At 47.8% G+C, this 11,443-nt stretch overlaps 1 non-coding gene and 1 pseudogene across 1 annotated transcript; both read left to right on the top strand.

Moving 5' to 3' along the window:
• Positions 1-782: 782 nt before the first annotated feature.
• Positions 783-960, top strand: LOC135529034 (U2 spliceosomal RNA; annotated as a pseudogene).
• A 498-nt stretch (positions 961-1,458) lies between these two features.
• Positions 1,459-1,577, top strand: LOC135529056 (U5 spliceosomal RNA). The gene has a single exon (XR_010453641.1). It is a non-coding gene; the product is annotated as a U5 spliceosomal RNA (small nuclear RNA).
• Positions 1,578-11,443: the final 9,866 nt, after the last annotated feature.

Here is an 11,443-nt window from a genome sequence, read left to right as displayed (position 1 = left end):
GTAGGTTTAGATCACAGGCACCTGTACGAGGAGGTCAGACAGGCAGGGAGTCCTGCGCCTGTAGCGGGCATCTCGTCAGTGGTCTGGGGGGGGTGCAGGGCGGGGCCTGGACAACAGGCTCAAGGACCTGAATTGGTTGAGCCTCCACAAGTGCTTGCCGGTACGTGCTATTATGTACCGGCATAGCTTGGCGCGATCCCCCACCTGCCCAAGATCCGCTTGTGGCAGGGAGGAGACTGTGCGTCATGCATTTTGGGACTGTGCCTTTGCCGGAGTGGTATGGGCTAGGGCACGGGTGTTGATAGGTTTGGTTAGGAGTGACTTTGTAGTAACTTGGGCTAGGTTAGAGAGAGGCGTAGGGAGAGCGAGAGGAACCGATAGGGACAGGTTTCTGCTCTGGCTTCTCATGAGTCTCTTTAAAAAGGGACTGTGGGAAGCCAGGCAGAATTTAGTTAAGACAGGGAGAGATTGGGGGGTGGAAGGGATAGTAAGGAGGGTGGAAAGTGATGTGAGGGGGAGGATGAAGAGGGAGGAGAGGAAGTGGGGGCAGCATGCGGCACGGGAGAGGTGGAAGGGGGGATTAGGTTTGGGAGTGTTAGATTAGTAAGGGGATAGATTAGGGACGTGGAGATAGGGAAGCGGTCAGGTATTGGTTAGGTATGACGGGGAGGGTTGATGCTCCCCTGAGGTTTGTTTTTGTTTGGGTGTTTGGTGATGGTGTATTGTATATAGTATGAATGAGAATTATGATTTGTAAGTATGAATGGCATTGAACGTAATAAATTATTTTTGTAAAAAAAAAAAAAATCTGTTCTTATCAGTTTAATATCTGATACGTCCCCCATCGGGGGACCTTATATTAAATGGATTTTTTGAACAGGGAGTCGGAAATGGGGCTTGCTCCGTCCGCTCCACGCATCGACCCGGTATTGCAGTACCTCCGGGAACGGTGCAACACTTACTTCTCCCGTTGTCAAGGAAAAGTACAAACTCACAAAGCTATGTAAACAGCTGGCTAGCTGCTAGTTAGCTAGCTAGTTGCTAATTAGCTAGCTAGCTAGCTAGCTAGCAGAAGAAGAGAAGGGAAAAAAACATTCAAACTGAAAGAAGGGCGAAGCGCTTTTCAATGGGGTCCCCCGTTTCCCGCCATTTTTGTTAAAAAAAAAAAAAAAAAAAAAAAAATAAAAATTTGGGCCAGGATAGTGTGTGTGTGTGTGTGTGTGTGTGTGTGTGTGTGTGTGTGTGTGTGTGTGTGTGTGTGTGTCTCTCTGTGTCTCTGTGTCTCTCTCTGTGTCTCTCTGTCTCTGTCTCTGTGCCGTCTCTGTGTCGTCTCTGTGTCTGTGACCCTCTTTTTATCCACAGCCCTCAAACTCGGAAGAGTGGGTTCCGGGAGCACCCGCGGGAACCCGGCCGAGAGTGCACAGAGTGCGTCTCGGGCCCCGACCTCTGGCTTCCATACAACTCTGGTTTCTCTTCATTACGCACAAGCCTTTCGCCTTTTACTAAAGACTTCCGTGGAGAGGAATAGTTACACGAGTTCAACATATTTTTGGAGTGGCTTTGCTTCTTGCAGAGCCCGGGATCTTGTTTCAAGAGAAATTGACAGAGGAGGTGGTGGGCCAGGATAGTGACTTAAAGACGCATTAGCGACTGACTGACTGGCTGGGGAGGGAGGAAGGAAGGGTTGGAGACGGCTTTTGCAAACCCGCCGAGTTCTGTCGAGGCCCCCGGGGGCCCGGCGTTTGCAGGGTTCCATTTGTGGGTTATCGCTTCTCGGCCTTTTGGCTAGGATCAAGCCTGACACTGAGGTGTCCCACAGCTCGCCTAGCTAAAAGCCGAAGGTCGGAGGGCGGTAAAGATTATTTGATTAAGAATATCAAATCTCTCAAATTTTTGTTGGTGCGGTAATTTTCCCTCCTTTTTTGGGGTTTCTTTTTTCCTGGAGGACGGTGTCAGTCTCCTTGCGGAGATGGCAAGGGCCTCATCAAGTGGGTCGGTCCCAGGGATCGGACTGGCTAATACGGTAAGGTTTTCATGGAACGAAAAGGACGGAGAACCTTTAGGACGAGAACTGTTTGGGAGAACAATCCTGATGGGAGTGCTGAAGCTATCGACAAAGGATGTGTTTTGCCTGCAAGGCAACTCTTTGGACGGAACTTTTGATGCGGCCTTTTATACAGAGAGTAAGCATGACGAGATCCTGAAAAGAGTGAAGGAGGTGTCGGGAACGAAGCCGATGTGCCACTACACGGTGAAGAGTTTGGCGAGGAATAATTTCCGGGTCGTCACGGTCAATATGTATAACCCCTATGTAAAGGACGAGGAGGTAAGGGCCTTTCTGGGGAGATATATGGATAATGTCTCCTCAGGAAGGCCCATCAAGGACTCTTTGGGATTTTGGACGGGGAGGAGAGGTTTTCAAGCTCTCCTCAGGGAGGATCCACGGGGATTGGGAGGGTACCTTCATCCCCCGGCTATGTTCTCCCTGGGGGCTGATAGGGGGACATTGTACTATGCGCGTCAGCCCCCTTTCTGCAGGCGCTGTATGGCCTACGGACACATCCTGGCCTCGTGCAGCACTAGAAAGTGTAGGTTCTGTGGATCTGGGGAGCACGAGGCCAAGGACTGCGGCGAGCCGAAGGCGTGCCACGGGTGTGGCTCCACTCAGCACCTGTGGCGCGATTGCCCGGCTCGCCAGAGGTCGTACGCGTCTGCAGTTGGTGGGGGAGCAGGAGCGGGGGATGGGGGAAGAAGAGGGGGGGACGAAGGGCCATCTCGGGCTCAGAAGACTGGACCGGAGGAGAAGAGAAAGGATGAAGTGGAGAAAGGAGCGAAAATGGAAGGAGAAAAGAAGAGAAGAGACGTGGGAGAAGGACAGAAGAAGGCGGTGGAAGGGCATGATGGCTCAACAGGGGAGGGGGTGGTGGGGGTAGGGGATGGGGTGCCTGTGGCAGGACCTGTGGGGAGGGAGGGGGTGTCTGTGGCAGGACCTGAGGGGGGAGGGGTGCCTGTGGCAGGACCTGGGGGGGGGAGGGGTGCCTGTGGCAGGACCTGGGGGGGGAGGGGTGCCTGTGGCGGGACCTGTGGGGGAGGGGGGGGTGAGGGAGTGGGGGATAGTATGTCAAGTTTCCTGGTGGAGGAGATGAGGGAAATGGTGGAGGAGCTAGCGGGGAAGAGGGGCGGTGTCTCCCCGCTACCTCCTACACCGAAAAAGGGAAAAAAGAAGCGGGTCTTAAACGGGGGCTCGGCTGACGGGGAGGGGGGTGTAGATGGGGAGGGGAGAGCCAAGAGAGGGATGAGGGAGGGTAGTGTTTGTCTGTCCTCTCTCTTCTCCTCAGCTCCTGGTCCGGTGGTGGAGGGTGAGATCCAGGGCATGGATCTGGGCTGCTTGTCTGGGGGGGAATCCCAGATCCTGTTTGAGGGGATGGGGTCCCCTACTCTCGGACAGGCAGCCTACAGGGAGAGTGTTGGGGGACCCGGGATGCAGGAAACTCCAAGACCTAACACCTTGCCTGCATCCTGGGTCGGAGAGATGGAGGAGAACGGGGGGACGTCAGGAGAGGAGGGGACGTCCCCGCCGGTAGAGAAGGACCAGGGGAGCATCGGGTGAGTCTCCTGTTTTTTCTTTGGGCTTTAGGTTTGATTGTTGATTATTGTTAAAAAATATGGCTGTTTCTTTTCTTAGTTTAAATGTTCGAGGACTAAGGGACTTTGTTAAAAGGAGGGCGGTATTTTGTTATTTAGAAGGGGTGGGTTTTGATTTCTGTTTTTTACAGGAGGTTCACCTGAGGGATGGTGGGGATGTGAATAGGTTTAGGAGGGAGTGGGATAAGGGGGAATCTTTTTGGGGCATAGGAGGGGTGCACTCAACTGGAGTAGGGATTTTGTGTGGGAATAGGGAAATTAAGATAGAGAGCACGTTTGTCATAGTGCAGGGTAGAGTAATGGGGATAGATGTAGAGTTTAGAGGAGTTAGGTATAGATTAATTGGGGTATATGGACCACAGGTGGCGTCGGACAGGAGGGAGATGGTGGACTGTCTGGCGCCCCTGTGTGTTACAAATAGGCACTTGGTGATAGGAGGGGACTTTAATATAGATTTAGGAGTAGGTGGTGACAGTAGTGCAGGCGCCATCACCGGGCTAATGGCTTGCCATGGTCTGGTTGATGGTGGCCTGCATACTACTCCGGTAATGGTCGGTCCTACGTGGCGCAACTCCAGGGGGGTTGCGCGGAGGCTCGACTATATTTTTCTATCCAGGTCTTTGGGTCAGTTGTCTGGGCGGCTGTTGCCTGTCTTCTTCTCGGATCACGACGGGGTGTTTCTGCAGGTGGGGTCGCCAGTCTGCCTCTTCGGTAGGGGGTACTGGAAGCTAGACCGGGATATACTGGAGGAGCAGGCTTTCGTCGACGCATTTTTGTGTTTCTTTCGAAGGCTTGACGGCCTCCGGTCTATGTGCGAGGGGTGTTGGAGTGGTGGGATATATAGTTAAGGCGAGGATTAGGGCTTTTATAGTAGGCTATTGTAAAAGGAAAAAGAGGGAGGAAAGGAGGGAGGTGGATCGTCTCCAAAGGTTAATCGAACTCGAGTACGAGGCGGGCAACCTCGGCGGGTCGATTGACTGGGAGAGATCCTCTGCCCTAAAGGCGCAACTCAGGGAGCTGCAGGAGCTGAAGGCTCGAGCTTTCCTGGAGCGTGCGCATAGCGGCTTTCTAGAGCATAATGAGACTTGTTCCGCTATGTTCTTTAAGTCGGTTAGGGCCAGGCAGAGTAGGAGAGTAATGAATGGCATTAGAAAAGAAGACGGTAGTATAGCTAGAAAACCGGAGGAAATGGTCAGGGTGACAACTGATCATTTCCGAGGGTTTTTTAAAGAAAGGGAGATAGATGTAGAGCAGGGAAACGTGTTTTTAGAACACTTGTCCCGGCGATTGCCGGAGGACATTAGAGACGTGATGGAGGCCCAGATCTCACTAGAAGAGGTTGAGAGCGCCCTTAGGAGGATGGGAAAAGGGAAGGTGCCTGGGATGGACGGGCTGCCGGCTGAGTTTTACCTCAAGTTTTGGGGTATACTTGGACCGGTGGTCCTCGAAGTCTTGAAGGCCATCCTTGAGACGGGGGTCCCGGGGGGTTCAATGGCAGTCGGTGTGCTGTCACTTCTTTATAAGAAGGGGGAAGCAACCGACCTTGGCAACTGGCGGCCGTTGACCATGCTGTGCGTAGATTACAAGATTCTTGCAAAGGTTTTAGCAGACCGGTTGCGCACAGCCCTTCCCTACGTCGTCCACGAGGATCAGACGTGCGGGGTAGAGGGCCGTTCTATAAGATGGAACCTACAGTTGATCAGGGACTCCATCGCCTGGGTTGAAGATAGAGGGATGCCTTTAATGGTAGCAGCGCTAGATCAGGCGAAAGCCTTTGATCGCGTGAATAGATCCTTTCTATTCAGGGTGTTAGGTAGATTAGGTTTTGGGGAGAAATACATAGGATGGATCCGTACTTTGTATGTCGGAGCGGGGTGCCGAGTGAGTGTAAACAGTCATTTAGGTGATGTTTTTGACCTCTCGTCTGGGGTCAGGCAGGGATGCCCACTCTCGGCTCTCCTCTTCGTTCTGTACATGGAGCCTCTGGGGGCTGCCATTAGGGCAGACACAGGGGTGGAGGGTCTGTTGATCCCTGGAAGCGGTGGGCTGCGTGTTAAGATGACGCAGTACGCCGACGACACTTCCTTGTTGTTATGCAAGGACTCGTGCTTGACAAGGTCTCTTGCCATCATTGGGGACTTCACCCGAGCGTCGGGGGCGGTCCTTAACCATGTAAGGGATTTCACCCCCGTAGTGGACAAAAATGAATGGCAAGTTATTGGCATTGACCGAACCATGCACACATTGGCCAATACCACCCAAAGCGGCGTTGATTCATGCAAAGTTTACTGCTATTGCCATATGGGTATTGCCAGTTGTAACACTTCAAAAATCCAACAGGTGGCGATTGCACTCCACCATGGTTTTTCATATTGGTATTGGACTCCAAGTCAACATCCAAAAGCCAAATTTTGAAAAAACGAATTTTTGAAAAAAACGTATCACCCCTTAAAAAAGTGCTTTCTGGACCGTTTTTCGAAATTCTTTCGCTTTTTTTGACAATTACACATGTATAAGAACTGTATGAAAATACTTTTGTCCAATTTTATTAACATAATTTTTTTAATTTTTTTACTTGCGCATATTGCATATGTTTTGTCCATTTGCAATATGATTTCATAGGAAGTCAGAAGTCAAAAGTCAAAAATTCTTAAATTTCATAAAAAACTTCACACACCCCTAAAAAAGTGCTTTCTGGACCGTTTTTCGAAATTTTTTCGCATTTTGTGTCAGTTACACACGTATAAGAACTGTATCAACATACTTTAGTCATATTTTATTATCATAATTTTTTTTTTTTTTTTACTTGCGCATATTGCATGTGTTTTGTCCATCTGCAATATGATTTCATAGGAAGTCAGAAGTCAAAAGTCAAAAATTATTAAATTTCATAAAAAACTTCACACACCCCTAAAAAAGTGCTTTCTGGACCGTTTTTCGAAATTTTTTCGCATTTTGTGTCAGTTACACACGTATAAGAACTGTATCAACATACTTTAGTCATATTTTATTATTATAATGTTTTTTTTTTTTTTTTGCTTGTGCATAAGGCATATGTTTTGTGGGGGCCAAATGTCATAAGAAATTTGACATGCTCAAAAATCCTTCAGAAATGCAAAATTGACTGGCCTGATGAACTCGGGATGGCCGGGCAGTGATTGTTGTTCCTTTCAATCACTCGTGGTGTTGATTTCATCATGTCCATTTGTTTATGTTTTCTCACTTTTGCAAAGTCACTGTGCATTTGCCATATGGTTAACTGGGCATTCACCATCACCAATTTGTCATGCCATAAAAATCATGCAGGAATGCCAAATTGACTGGCCCGATGAACTCGGGATGGCTGGGCAGTGATTCTGGTACCTCTCCATCGCTCGTTTGGGTTGATTTCAGAATGTCGCTTTTGGTGATGGTACCTCACTGTTAAAACATATTGCAAATGTTCCTTACTTTTCAAAGTCACTGAAAATTTTTGCAGGAATGCCAAATTGACTGGCCCGATGACCTCGGGATGGCTTGGCAGTGATTCTGGTACCTCTCCATCACTCGTTATGGTCGATTCCAGAATGTCCATTTGGTGATTTTTCTCACTCTTTCAAAGTCACTGTGCATTTGCCATATGGTTAACTGGGCAGTCACCATCACCAATTTGTCATGCTATAAAAATCATGCAGGAATGCCAAATTGACTGGCCCGATGACATAGGGATGGCTGGGCAGTGATACTGGTACCTCTTCATGGCTCGTTTGGGCTGATTTCAGAATGTCGCTTTTGGTGATGGTACCTCACCGCTTAAACATATTGCAAATGTTCCTTACTTTTGCAAAGTCACAAAAAATTCTTGCAGGAATGCCAAATTGACTGGCCCGATGACCTCGGGATGGCTGGGCAGTGATTTTGGTACCTCTCCATCGCTCGTTTGGGTTGATTTCAGAATGTCGCTTTTGGTGATGGTACCTCACTGTTAAAACATATTGCAAATGTTCCTTACTTTTGCAAAGTCACTGAAAATTTTTGCAGGAATGCCAAATTGACTGGCCCGATGACCTCGGGATGGCTGGGCAGTGATACTGGTACCTCTCCATGGCTCGTTTGGGTTGATTTCAGAATGTCGCTTTTGGTGATGGTACCTCACTGTTAAAACATATTGCAAATGTTCCTTACTTTTGCAAAGTCACTGAAAATTTTTGCAGGAATGCCAAATTGACTGGCCCGATGACCTCGGGATGGCTTGGCAGTGATTCTGGTACCTCTCCATCACTCGTTTGGTTGATTTCAGAATGTCCATTTGGTCATGTTTTCTCACTTTTGCAAAGTCACTGTGCATTTGCCATATGGTTAACTGGGCAGTCACCATCACCAATTTGTCATTCCATAAAAATCATGCAGGAATGCCAAATTGACTGGCCCGATGACATAGGGATGGCTGGGCAGTGATTTTGGTACCTCTCCATCGCTCGTTTGGGTTGATTTCAGAATGTCGCTTTTGGTGATGGTACCTCACTGTTAAAACATATTGCAAATGTTCCTTACTTTTGCAAAGTCACTGAAAATTTTTGCAGGAATGCCAAATTGACTGGCCCGATGACCTCGGGATGGCTGGGCAGTGATACTGGTACCTCTCCATGGCTCGTTTGGGTTGATTTCAGAATGTCGCTTTTGGTGATGGTACCTCACTGTTAAAACATATTGCAAATGTTCCTTACTTTTGCAAAGTCACTGAAAATTTTTGCAGGAATGCCAAATTGACTGGCCCGATGACCTCGGGATGGCTTGGCAGTGATTCTGGTACCTCTCCATCACTCGTTTGGTTGATTTCAGAATGTCCATTTGGTCATGTTTTCTCACTTTTGCAAAGTCACTGTGCATTTGCCATATGGTTAACTGGGCAGTCACCATCACCAATTTGTCATGCCATAAAAATCATGCAGGAATGCCAAATTGACTGGCCCGATGACATAGGGATGGCTGGGCAGTGATTTTGGTACCTCTCCATCGCTCGTTTGGGTTGATTTCAGAATGTCGCTTTTGGTGATGGTACCTCACTGTTAAAACATATTGCAAATGTTCCTTACTTTTGCAAAGTCACTGAAAATTTTGCAGGAATGCCAAATTGACTGGCCCGATGACCTCGGGATGGCTGGGCAGTGATTCTGGTACCTCTCCATGGCTCGTTTGGGTTGATTTCAGAATGTCGCTTTTGGTGATGGTACCTCACTGTTAAAACATATTGCAAATGTTCCTTACTTTTGCAAAGTCACTGAAAATTTTTGCAGGAATGCCAAATTGACTGGCCCGATGACCTCGGGATGGCTGGGCAGTGATTCTGGTACCTCTCCATCGCTCGTTTGGGCTGATTTCAGAATGTCCATTTGGTGATTTTTCTCACTCTTTCAAAGTCACTGTGCAGTTGCCATATGGTTAACTGGGCAGTCACCATCACCAATTTGTCATGCTATAAAAATCATGCAGGAATGCCAAATTGACTGGCCCGATGACCTCGGGATGGCTGGGCAGTGATACTGGTACCTCTCCATGGCTCGTTTGGGTTGATTTCAGAATGTCCATTTGGTGATTTTTCTCACTCTTTCAAAGTCACTGTGCATTTGCCATATGGTTAACTGGGCAGTCACCATCACCAATTTGTCATGCCATAAAAATCATGCAGGAATGCCAAATTGACTGGCCCGATGACCTCGGGATGGCTGGGCAGTGATTCTGGTACCTCTCCATCGCTCGTTTGGGTTGATTTCAGAATGTCGCTTTTGGTGATGGTACCTCACCGCTTAAACATATTGCTAATGGACAAGAGTCACCTGCAAGTCACTGTCCATCAGTCAATTTTTGCAGGATATCATTCAAAGCTAACTATTGGAGGCACTGTCAGTCTCTACGCACCCCAATGATACGTCCCTCCATCCATGTTGTGTATCTGTGTGATTTAGTTTTCCTTTGAATTTTTATGGGAAAAATGACTGATTTACAGTTCATGGGGGTTGCCTAATCATATATATGAAGTTTTGGAAAGATCTGATATTTTTAACCCCTCCAAACAGCCCATGAGAGACCAATTATGGCACTTCCGGTTGGCACAGGAAGCTGTAACTCAACATACATCCTCATTGGGCTATTCCATTAGAGAATCCTGAGTTTTAAGTCTTTACCATGAACACTGACTGATTTACACAGGGTTCAATGCACTATGTCCATCAAATTGCAGGCAGTGTATGGGTACACACTTTTAGGGCGATTTGGACCACTTCCGGTTGGTCCAGGAAGCTTAGAATCGACACAGGTAGACCTTATAGTGGTCTGATGGACTGGTACCAAAGACAGGTTCATACAACATTCATAACCCATATAGACTCCAGGTTGTATTTAGTGGAGCAGCCAATATATTCCTATGGGGAGAGAAGTCAATGAACACTGTTTTTATGTAAACACCTTCTTTTGACTGTGAAGGGTTAATGTCACACGGTCAAGGATAGGCTTGGACAGATCAGGAGGACCTTAGGAACAGTCCTGTGGTTGAATTGTCTTTCTAAACCTAACGGTTCCGCCGCTGTCACCCAAAATCAAATGACGTACTGGTGAAGGCTTCATATTGGGCCTATTTTTCTCATGGTCGCGCGCTCAGACCGAGCGAGCTACGGTCAAGCGGGGCACCTCGTTGGACTCGGCATAGTCTGGACACTATGGTGATGCCATTGTTTGTGTTGATTTCAGAATGTCCATTTGGTCATGTTTTCTCACTTTTGCAAAGTCACTGTGCATTTGCCATATGGTTAACTGGGCAGTCACCATCACCAATTTGTCATGCCATAAAAATCATGCAGGAATGCCAAATTGACTGGCCCGATGACATAGGGATGTCTGGGCAGTGATACTGGTACCTCTCCATGGCTCGTTTGGGTTGATTTCAGAATGTCGCTTTTGGTGATGGTACCTCACTGTTAAAACATATTGCAAATGTTCCTTACTTTTGCAAAGTCACTGAAAATTTTTGCAGGAATGCCAAATTGACTGGCCCGATGACCTCGGGATGGCTGGGCAGTGATACTGGTACCTCTCCATGGCTCGTTTGGGTTGATTTCAGAATGTCGCTTTTGGTGATGGTACCTCACTGTTAAAACATATTGCAAATGTTCCTTACTTTTGCAAAGTCACTGAAAATTTTGCAGGAATGCCAAATTGACTGGCCCGATGACCTCAGGATGGCTGGGCAGTGATACTGGTACCTCTCCATGGCTCATTTGGGTTGATTTCAGAATGTCGCTTTTGGTGATGGTACCTCACTGTTAAAACATATTGCAAATGTTCCTTACTTTTGCAAAGTCACTGAAAATTTGTGCAGGAATGCCAAATTGACTGGCCCGATGACCTCAGGATGGCTGGGCAGTGATACTGGTACCTCTCCATGGCTCATTTGGGTTGATTTCAGAATGTCGCTTTTGGTGATGGTACCTCACTGTTAAAACATATTGCAAATGTTCCTTACTTTTGCAAAGTCACTGAAAATTTTTGCAGGAATGCCAAATTGACTGGCCCGATGAACTCGGGATGGCTTGGCAGTGATTCTGGTACCTCTCCATCACTCGTTAGGGTTGATTCAGAATGTCCATTTGGTGATTTTTCTCACTCTTTCAAAGTCACTGTGCATTTGCCATATGGTTAACTGGGCAGTCACCATCACCAATTTGTCATGCTATAAAAATCATGCAGGAATGCCAAATTGACTGGCCCGATGACATAGGGATGTCTGGGCAGTGATACTGGTACCTCTCCATCGCTCGTTTGG

The sequence above is a fragment of the Oncorhynchus masou genome, unplaced genomic scaffold, assembly GCF_036934945.1.
Source record: "Oncorhynchus masou masou isolate Uvic2021 unplaced genomic scaffold, UVic_Omas_1.1 unplaced_scaffold_1082, whole genome shotgun sequence".
In the NCBI taxonomy this organism is placed as follows: domain Eukaryota; kingdom Metazoa; phylum Chordata; class Actinopteri; order Salmoniformes; family Salmonidae; genus Oncorhynchus; species Oncorhynchus masou.
This window is presented reverse-complemented; position numbering and strand designations above follow the sequence as displayed.